The sequence below is a fragment of the Perognathus longimembris genome, chromosome 2 (genome assembly GCF_023159225.1).
Source record: "Perognathus longimembris pacificus isolate PPM17 chromosome 2, ASM2315922v1, whole genome shotgun sequence".
NCBI classification, from domain to species: domain Eukaryota; kingdom Metazoa; phylum Chordata; class Mammalia; order Rodentia; family Heteromyidae; genus Perognathus; species Perognathus longimembris.
Window position 1 is genome coordinate 109,355,997 of NC_063162.1, and position 9,988 is coordinate 109,365,984.

The window sequence follows — 9,988 nt, forward strand, 5'->3', positions numbered from 1 at the left end:
CAAATGCTCTGTCACTGAACAATTTTGTCAATCATGGGTTTACTATTTAAGGAAAGAAATTACAGCCTAGATTGTTGTCTCTTGTTTCATAGCATATAAGTGGCAGCGCCACAAATAAAAATCTATGTCTTAAGTTTCTAGACATTCAAACAGTGAGAACAAAGGAGGATATCCATAGGAACAGATCACAAAACTCAATAACTATGTGCATATGATCATACAAAAATAATATTTTATGAAATTAACTCCAAGAAAAGGTAACAAGAGATTTTTATTGTTGGTGGTGCTGCTATTGTTGATATTTCCCTTTTGTCTTGTTTGGTATTCTTTTTGGGGGGTGGGGGAAGGAAAGGTGGGACAAAGGGTGAACAAATACAGTAGTGATACTCACTAGACACTATGTAGGAAATGAACTATGTAATTTGTGGGTGGAGATGGGAGGGAAAACCTGGGAGAGAGCAAAGGAAGTGGTGACATGGTTCAAAAAGAAATGTACTTGTTACCTGACCTATGTAACTGTAAACCCTGTATACATCACCTCTATAATAACAATAAAATATATTTTAAAATCTATGTCTTTTACTACTTAGACAAGTAGAGTTTTGGGTTCATACTGCAAAATTGCATCCATATCATCTTATCATAGAAGCATTTATTCAGTAAAATCAATATTAATATTATTACATCAAATGGTAAAGTGGGCAAAAATCAAATTATAATACCAAGCAAATACTATATACTTAATGTATTATGATTATATAGTAATTATAAAATAGCAAAATACTTTCACAGAATAGTAAAATCATATATGGAAATTGATGATTTTGAAATACCAGCTGTATTCATATTTGGAACATCATTTTATATACCATTTATACAATATATTTATCCATTTATATATTGATTTATTATACACACATATATGTTAACAGATGAGGTTTTGATAACATTTAGGTATATATTTTCAGGTAGCAGAACTTGATCACTACTAAACTAAGCATGAGATCTTGAGCAAGTCACTAAAGATTTTCTGTTCCTCAATTTCCTTATCTGTGCAACTGAGATAAAAATAGAATCTACTTCATAAGTTTACTTTACAAATTAGATTATTTAATTCAATTGACATACAAAAATTATCCTGGTCTCACTTAATGAGTTCATTTGGGCTACGTGATCGGGACAGTGTGGGTTTAATAATGTTAGTAGTCTTGATGATAATATTCATACTCAAACAAGATAGCGAAGAAACCTGTACAAAACAAACATCCAACAGAGTTCATAAATCAGAAGCGTATTCAGTCTCTAAGTAGTTTTAGTTTAGAAATAAAAGAATAAATGATGTCACATTGCATCAGTTTAATCAAGTCAGTTTAAATAAATTCATTTTTGTCTGAAATGAGGACACTAAAATCGTTGCTTACCCTCTGTAACAATGAAAAAAGTGAACTTTGAATTTATTGTGAGAAATAGCCAATCTACATATTTTTCCTAAGTGAATTGCGAAAAATTTTTTCTGTCTATTCAAGTGTGGTTATTCTTGAATAGCAGACAACATACATTTAAAATAAGTCTTGGTTTCTTTGGTCAAACTAAATTTATTGTATTTACTTAAGTGATAAACAATCATAATAACTAATAACTGATATTAGGCAGTTGTAACTTTTTGTCAGTTTTTAAATAAATTGCATTGAAAGTGGATAGTAAAAACAAAGAGTACAAGAAATGTATCCAATGCCTAATGTATGAAACTGTAACCTCTATGTACATCAGTTTTATAATAAAAACTTATAAAATAAAAAATAAAAAATAAATACACCTGCAAAAAAAAAAAAAAAGAAAGTGGATAGTAAAGTGTCTCACAGTATAAGGGAGAAGTTACAGTTTCTAGTTAGGTGGCTCAACTCAAACATCAACTAATTGAAGTGTAAGTATGGATTTTTTTAAATAATTAAATTAGGTGAAGATAAATAATGATTTAAATATAATAAATTTATATAAATTGATTATATGGAAAATTTTGTTGTTGAAATAGTTTCATATGCGTGGTGGCTGTTTATGTTTTTTTTTAAATTCACCCTCTAGTGGCCTTATGCAATACTACATTTTCCCTTTATCAATCCTTTTTCTACTTTCTTGGTTGATTGTCTTTTTAAAGTCCACTGTTTTTTTTTTTTTTTTTAATTGATGGTATTCTCAGTCCACACATATGGGTTGTTTTGTCATCTACAGGATACTCATAGACTCAAATTACATTTTTAAATTGGTTATTTCCATTAAGGAATTATTTTCTTCAGTGTTTTGTATATCCTAAACATCATCACAGAATGAAAAGGTAATAATATTCATCTGAATGTGGATGTTAATTCAATTTCAATGTCAACAGTATAGTAACAGGCTATATACTTGGCAAAAATGACTTTATTCATCTCACCTGGAAGCTTGCAAACAATTTTCTGCAAAATAGAAAAAGAAAAAATCCAGTTATTATCAATTCTAAAGGTCATTCTAATATGTAATCATCTATGCCAGTATGATGCAGCATATATACATTTGTCAAAATGGGTAAGCCCAGAATGATCAGATCACAGATAATGGCAGGATACATTTTGTACATTGATACTGTACTTGCAAAGTATAGTATTTGCAAATATCATTCCAGTTTACTTTTTCTTTTTACTTTATTTATTTATGTTTTTTTTTTTTGCCAGTCCTGGAACTTGAACTCACGTCTTAGCATTATTTTTGAGCTTCTTTTCCTCAAGGTTACTGCTCTACCACTTGAGCCACAGTGCCACTTCTGACTTTTTTCTATGTAGTTTATTGGAGTTAAGAATTTCATGGACTTTCCTTACTGAACTGATTTTAAATCATGATCCTCAGATCTCAGCCTCCGTATTAGCTAGGAATACAGGCATGAGGCCATCATTGCCCAGCTCCCAAGTTACTTTCTATTAAGACTTATTAAAGAAAATATCATAGACTGTGGGAAGCCTATTGTTTCATAAGGAACACACCTTCTCTCTCAATAATTTTTGAGAATTCAGAAATTATTATTTTCTAGCACCATTTGTAACAATATTTTCAGATCTACTATACTTTATGTTTTCATACAGTGTATGCTTTTAGTACTATACTATCCATTTTCAGGTGCTCGAACAACATTAAAGTTGCTTTGCTTTTAATTATTGGATGCTAAGGAATAGGTTTAAATAACTGTTCAATTTTCTAATGGTATTTATTTCCTATTCTGATTAAGGATAATTAAGTTTCACCTACAAATTGTGCAGCTATGTTATACAATGATAATACATGGAAACTGCATATATTTTTCAAAGTGATATTAATATTGCTGAGTACATTATTCCATTTTCGCTTATGTGCTCTAAGCATAGAATATATATGTATATATACCCAAAGATGTAGTTTTTCAAAATAAGTCTTTGGTTAATTTCCAAGAACATGTAATGAGTTAAAAAGAGAAGACAATATATCTTCTAGAATGATATAAAATACTCATACAAATAAATACGTGATTACAAATAAGTACAATATAGGAAAATTAAGATAAAAGGAAGAGTAGGTTAGGTACTTTAAAACCACAAAACTCTCAAGTTTTGCAAATACATGAAAGAGTGAAATAGCAAAGAATGATGGTAAAGAAAATTGCTAATGTCTACCAGGTACTGACTGTTAAGTAGTTCTGAAGACGCATCTTATGAAAGATTTCAACAGACATGAATGATACCAAAAAATAAAATGCCATAGGCATGCATGAAACAGACCAATAAAATGTCATCTTGTGCATGGCACAAATAGCTCACGCCTGAAACCCTAACTACTCAGGAGGCTGAAATCTGAGCATCATGGTATGAAGTCAACCTGAACAGGAAAGTCTTTGAGACTCATCTCCAAGTAACAACCAAAAGCTGGAATTGGAGTGGTGGCTCAAGTGGAGAGTCCTGGTTTTGAGCAGTAAGCTCAGGAACAACACCAGGCCTAGAGTTGAAACTCAACACCCAGGTACTGAGTTCAATCCCTGGGACTGGTACCAATTAATGAGCAAAAGAAAAAAAAAGAAATTATCTTGTAGAATATTTGCTTCATTCTTATGACCAATGAAGATACTTGTTCATTATAAACCAGTAGTTTATTTATTTATTTATTTTTGCATCATTCTTCTTTGTAAAATCTCCCTTCAGGTAAAAAAGAGTGGTAACAAACAACTGCTGGTTTAAGGCAAACAAGTTTGTTACTCTTTTTTTTTTTTTACTTGCTCCAGATTTTAAATTGATGGTTTGATTTTGTGGATGTACTGGTTTAAGAAGAAAATTAAAATATTGAAACAATGTTGAGATCTGTGTCTCCACCTGGAGTTTAATATTCTGAACAACCAAATTTAATCTTATTTTTATAGCTCTAGCACACATATTAAAATATCCTAGGAAATATATTCACCTGCCAATTCCAAACATGCACATCAATTTTTTTATCCTTTCCCTTTGTCAAATCGGCTTTCTGTTTGCCATATACAAGTGCAACAGATCCTTTCAAGTGTCAGCTCATCTTACGCTTAGGGTGAATAACTTTATGTTGCTCTCACAGTCCAAAGATGTCTTATATTGTAACACTTCCTGGTGATTGTAATCTTGCATAAATCACATCTTATATAAATATGACTTATACTTCCTATATTATAAATTTCTTAATAGACAGATATTTAATATTCACAGTAGTTTCCCTTGACATTTGTTGATTGAATACAAGTTTATGTTGTGATGACCAACTTCTACAGATAACTCTAAATAATGATGATGTTAACCTGCTTATTAAAGATGTATTTTCAAACTAAGTTTCTTACAATGTATATTTGAGCAAGTTTCCACACCTTTGAAATAACACTGAGATCTTATGCAGTTAGGCAAATTAGCTCATATCTATTTAAAGATCCAGAATGTGTGTCCTTCTCTTGCATGACTTCAGGTGACATAATCCAATATCCTTTCATGACCTGAAAAACAATGAGATGGTAATTTTAAAAACAATGAATTTTAAATATCATACATTCAAATTAAACACAATTGAAAATGAATTCCTTTAGCTCCTTTCATTAAACTAAATCTTCATACTACTGATTTGATGATGAAATATCTGCGTTTTGGCTGGCTTATAATAAATCTTTAAAATAATTTGAAAAAAATCTACGTGCAATACATAATCCCTGTATTAAAATTCTGTTACTTACAGAAGTTTATGTCTATAATTATTGTCATAGGATAGTCATGATCCAGAAATTTTGTTAAAGCATGGCACAATATTTGATTCTTACTATAGTTGTCAGTTGTGAGAGCTCTCACACATGGAAAATTACTTTATTCAACATTCACACACATTTGGAAAATTTAGGGTGACTCTGTGTGCTTGTATGAATCTCTTTACATGTGGTTAATATATTTCTGCTATTAGTTGATGAGCCTAAACTTTTACAACAATGACTTTTAAAATGTCATTGAAAGTTTCATAATCATTTATGACTGCCTACATGTCTTTGTTCATCAAAGACATCCCATGCCTTCAAGAATTTTACAGTTGAAATTCTGAAGTGTACAATTTTCCCATCCATGATAACTTCTGTAGAATCTTTGAAGTTGTGTTGGCTTATTTGAACATCTAGCCTAACTAGTCACTTCGTATAAGTACATTGTTTTCTGATTTGACATACACACATGAAACTGTTTAAAGCTCTGGCATTGTCAGGTCATGGTGCACACAGTTCTTTGATTATAAGTGACAATGGAGTTATTGAAAAGTGTTCATTTAATCTATGAAATCATGTACATATTTTTAAAGTCCAAGACACTAGAATGCCTAGGTATGTGACCAAAATCGTACTTCTACTACACTGATATTTATTAAGTATAATATTGATAGGTTATATTATAGAAACCTTCCATATCCTCAAAAGTGTTAATAGTGTTAGTGCTTGTTTTATGTTCATAGCTAACAAGTGTTCAAATGAAGTTATGTTTTGAAGGAAAAGACATCAAAAAAATAAATATGACTCTCCACACAACATCATTCTTAATAAGTCACCTGAAATATTAGCCAAGTGGCATTTGAGCTCACCTCCTGATATCTCTGAACGCATCTCTGGTTGTACAATTGAATTGGTTTCTCTTTACAGTAAGAGAAAATCATGGTAAATAAGAGTGTACCAGAGGGTTTCCTCTTAGTCCAGACTAACAAAACCATGTGTAAAAGGACTTTTTCCTTTCAGTGGTAGGTTTCAAGTTAGAGGCTGCTATAACAAAACATCAGAGATAGGATGACTGGAAAACAGAAATTCCTTTTCTCAGTTTTGGAGGTTGACATTTTATTTTATTGTAATCTAAGCCATTGACTCATAGATGACTACCTTCTCTGTGTCCTCCAGTGTGTGTGTTTTTCCTGGTGCTTTCTAAAAATAAATGTCTTAATTTTTTCCTGTAAGGATATCAGTAATATTGGATTAATATCCATACCTTTATTCAACCAGTGAACTCAATCTCCACCATCCCTTTTGGTCATTTTATCCTTTTTTAAAAAAAATTAATTTTATTGTGAAGGTGATATACAGAGGGGTTACAGTTTCATAAGCAAGGTAATAAGTACATTTCTTGTCAAACATTGTTACCCCTCCCTCATTTTTTCTCCAAATTCCTCTTAATTTTTCTCCTAATTTCCTTCCCCTCCCTGATCCTTCCCCCAAGGTGTAAAGTTCATTTCCAAAATAATGTCTCGGGAATACCATTGTTGCATTGGTTCAGCCTTTGTCTCACCATTTTGTTATTCCCCTTCCCTTCTCTAATATATATATATATATGTTATATATACATATATGTATATATACATTACATATACATATATTTATATATGTATATATAACATATATATATATATATATTACACAGGGTACCCAAATCAAATATAGTGACAACCAGGGATAAACCATAGGGGAAAAATGAAAGAAAAAAGAAATAATTTCACAGCGTATACTAAAAACAATAACAACAAAGGAAGACCTCTTGCTTCCACATCTTGGAATTCATTTTGCTTAGCATCATCTTATATGGTCATATGTGTATAATCTATTGAACTATTGTGATCCTCAGCTAGGACTATCCTAGGCATGTACTAATTATTACCAGTGAGGGAAACCACAGAGTCTATGTTTCTGTGGTTCTGGCTTATTTCACTTAATTTGTTTTTTTTTCCCAAAGTCTTTCAATTTTCTTGTCAATGGGGTGATGCCACTCTTTCTGATGGAAGCATAGAATTTCATTGTGTATAATCACCACGTTTTTCTTGATCCAGTCATCTACTGAGGGGCATCTGGGTTGTTTCTTAACTATCTTAGCGATGGTAAATAATACTGCAAAGAATATGATTTTGCTGGTAGCTTCAGTATGGTCTTGTTTGTGGTCATAAGGGAGGTCTATGTTAGGTCATGTGAAGAACATCTTTGTAGGTTCTATCCTTAATAACCCAGTTAAAGGTCCATGCTATGTTTTTGAGGATCTAGGACTTTGATGGAGGAATTACAAGAGAGAATAGAATTCACCCTATAATACAAATGAGATAGCACTTATCCACAACAATGAACAAGAAAACAAAAGCAAGTTATTTTGAAATATCATCCTCATGTGAAAATTTCTGCTATATGTTGTCCGAAAATTATGCAGACTTTAAAATATGTATAATATATGCTTAAGGCAGGTTATCCATAGGGAAAAATAGCCTAAAACCAGCTCCCTCTCTAGTTCTACTCTGGAAATCACCCAACAGATCTATATTCTCTGAAGAACTTTATGGCCATCTCTCTTGGGAGTAATTAGTTTAGGTGTAGGACTTCACCCTCTGAACTAATTCAAACCAAATTGAGGCACTTGTGCCATAAAACTCCTTGTGTCTTTAACCTCACATTTGCACAACAAACTCCTACTGTAAGGCTTCATGCATCTTCATTGCATCTCATGCATATACTTAAAACCATTGAATGACAACCTAAACCCTGAGATACCAACCTAGTATATGCACAGATCCCTTCCAAAGTTCTGTCAAGTTATAACTCAGATTCCTAAGATGAGCCAATTCTTACTGTCACAAACTCTTCTCACACTCTCCAAAGCTTAAAACACTGAAAATTTGTAACCACATTCTTGCTCCTGAGATAGCTAGGTCTGCTCACCTTTTCCCTTAATGGTGTATTATATATATATATATATATATATATGTATATACATATATATTTATCTTGTTATTTCCACTTTAGTTGTGTGTGTGTGTGTGTGTGTGTGTGTGTATAGCATATGTGTGTTTATTCAGTTCTTTTGTTAAAGATAGCACGAATCTGGAAGATCAACTCTCTAGTAACATGCCTAGCCTAATGCTTCCTAATTAATTTAGAACAAAATAATATTTTTTTCATATAATTCCAGGCTACCACCTTTTCTATCTGTTCATCAACCCCCTCCTGGCAGATTCCTCTTGCTCTCAGCATTCAGTTGCTCCAGGAGCAGCATCAGCATGCTCAGTGATTTTCTGGCTGTTTTTGAGGATTCTGTGGGACCTATAAGCTTTCCATATATATTCTAGTGTGAGTGCATTTTTGCTTATGTATAAATGCATTGCAGAACAGATATATTTAATCTAACTGAAATAACATTGGAAACCAATTGCATTTACTAACTGCTCTTATATTAGTTGATCTTTATGGGGATGCTGTAATGACACTTCACCTCTCAGCTTAATGCCAAAAGTTGAATTTGTTTTTTAGCTGCTTGTCAATAAGTTTATTGTCTTTCTGAAAAAAATCTTCCTAGAAAATTGTTTTAACTCTCAGCAGCCCGTTCCTGAGCTCTGAGGAAGCTTGCCTTCTTTTGAGCCACCTGATCTTGTCTGCGCAAGGGACATTTTGGGAAGATTCCACCTCTTCTTCTTCACCTCTTTTTTGAGCTTCTTGACATAGACTGCATTCTCTTGTATAGCTTCGTGTGCCTTCTTGTACATCTCCTCCATCATGTCTCTAGTTACGTTGTTCTTTATGTACTGAGAGAACTGCTTCTTGTAAGAATCTTCATCTTCTTCCATTAGGTAATGCATATAATCTGTGACATTCTGACCCATGAAACGCTTCCGATGTACTTGTGCATTGAACTCCTTGCTCTCAGAATCATAACTAGGGAATCGTTTAGTACTGCGAGGAATAGACAAGCCTCCATCCGCAGCTCCCTTCCGGGCCCCAAAGACTTTATTGCCAGTGGTAGTTCTGGCAAGGCCTGCATCCAACTAGCAAGTGAAGGCACCAGGTTTACCATCAATGCTTTCCACATTGTATTCATCTCCAGTCACCTCCACTTGGCCTTCATAGATCTTGTCCATGCCAAACCTATTGAGAAGCCTGCGGGTCAGAAGCAGGCCAGTACAATAGGCAGTCGTGTAATTGGTGAGGCCCACTTTCACAGCATACTTGGGTAGCTCGTGTGCATATGCTGCACAGACGATCATCTCTCCTTCTATGCGCCCATAAGTAATCTGACCAATAATATCTCTGTTGGTTACACGAACTATCATCCTGTATTTGGGTGTGTTGTACTTATTTTTGTCTTGAATCACCAAGATTTTCCTAGCATAGTAGTCAGTTTTACCCTCTCATCGTCTTCTGAATTTCACTTGGTAACTCTTAGAGTAGGCCTTAGTCTTGACAACTTTAACAAACCCCATCCTGCAGATTAGAGACCCAAAAGTGCAGCTCTATCTGCAGGCGCAGCAGCACTAGAGGGGGAAAAGGGCCAAAAGTTGAATTTTTGAAAAAAAAAAAAAAAAGAAAAAAGAGTTCAGAATCCTGAGAAAACTAGGGTTTTACAAGCTTTTTTTTTTTTTTTTTTTTGGCCAGTCCTGGGCCTTGGACTCAGGGCCTGAGCACTGTCCCTGGCTTCTTCCCACTCAAGGC

The 9,988-nt window shown here is 33.3% G+C and overlaps 1 pseudogene; it reads right to left on the reverse strand.

Moving 5' to 3' along the window:
• Positions 1 to 8,813: 8,813 nt before the first annotated feature.
• Positions 8,814 to 9,765, reverse strand: LOC125345822 (annotated as a pseudogene).
• Between the last annotated feature and the right edge of the window lie 223 nt (positions 9,766 to 9,988).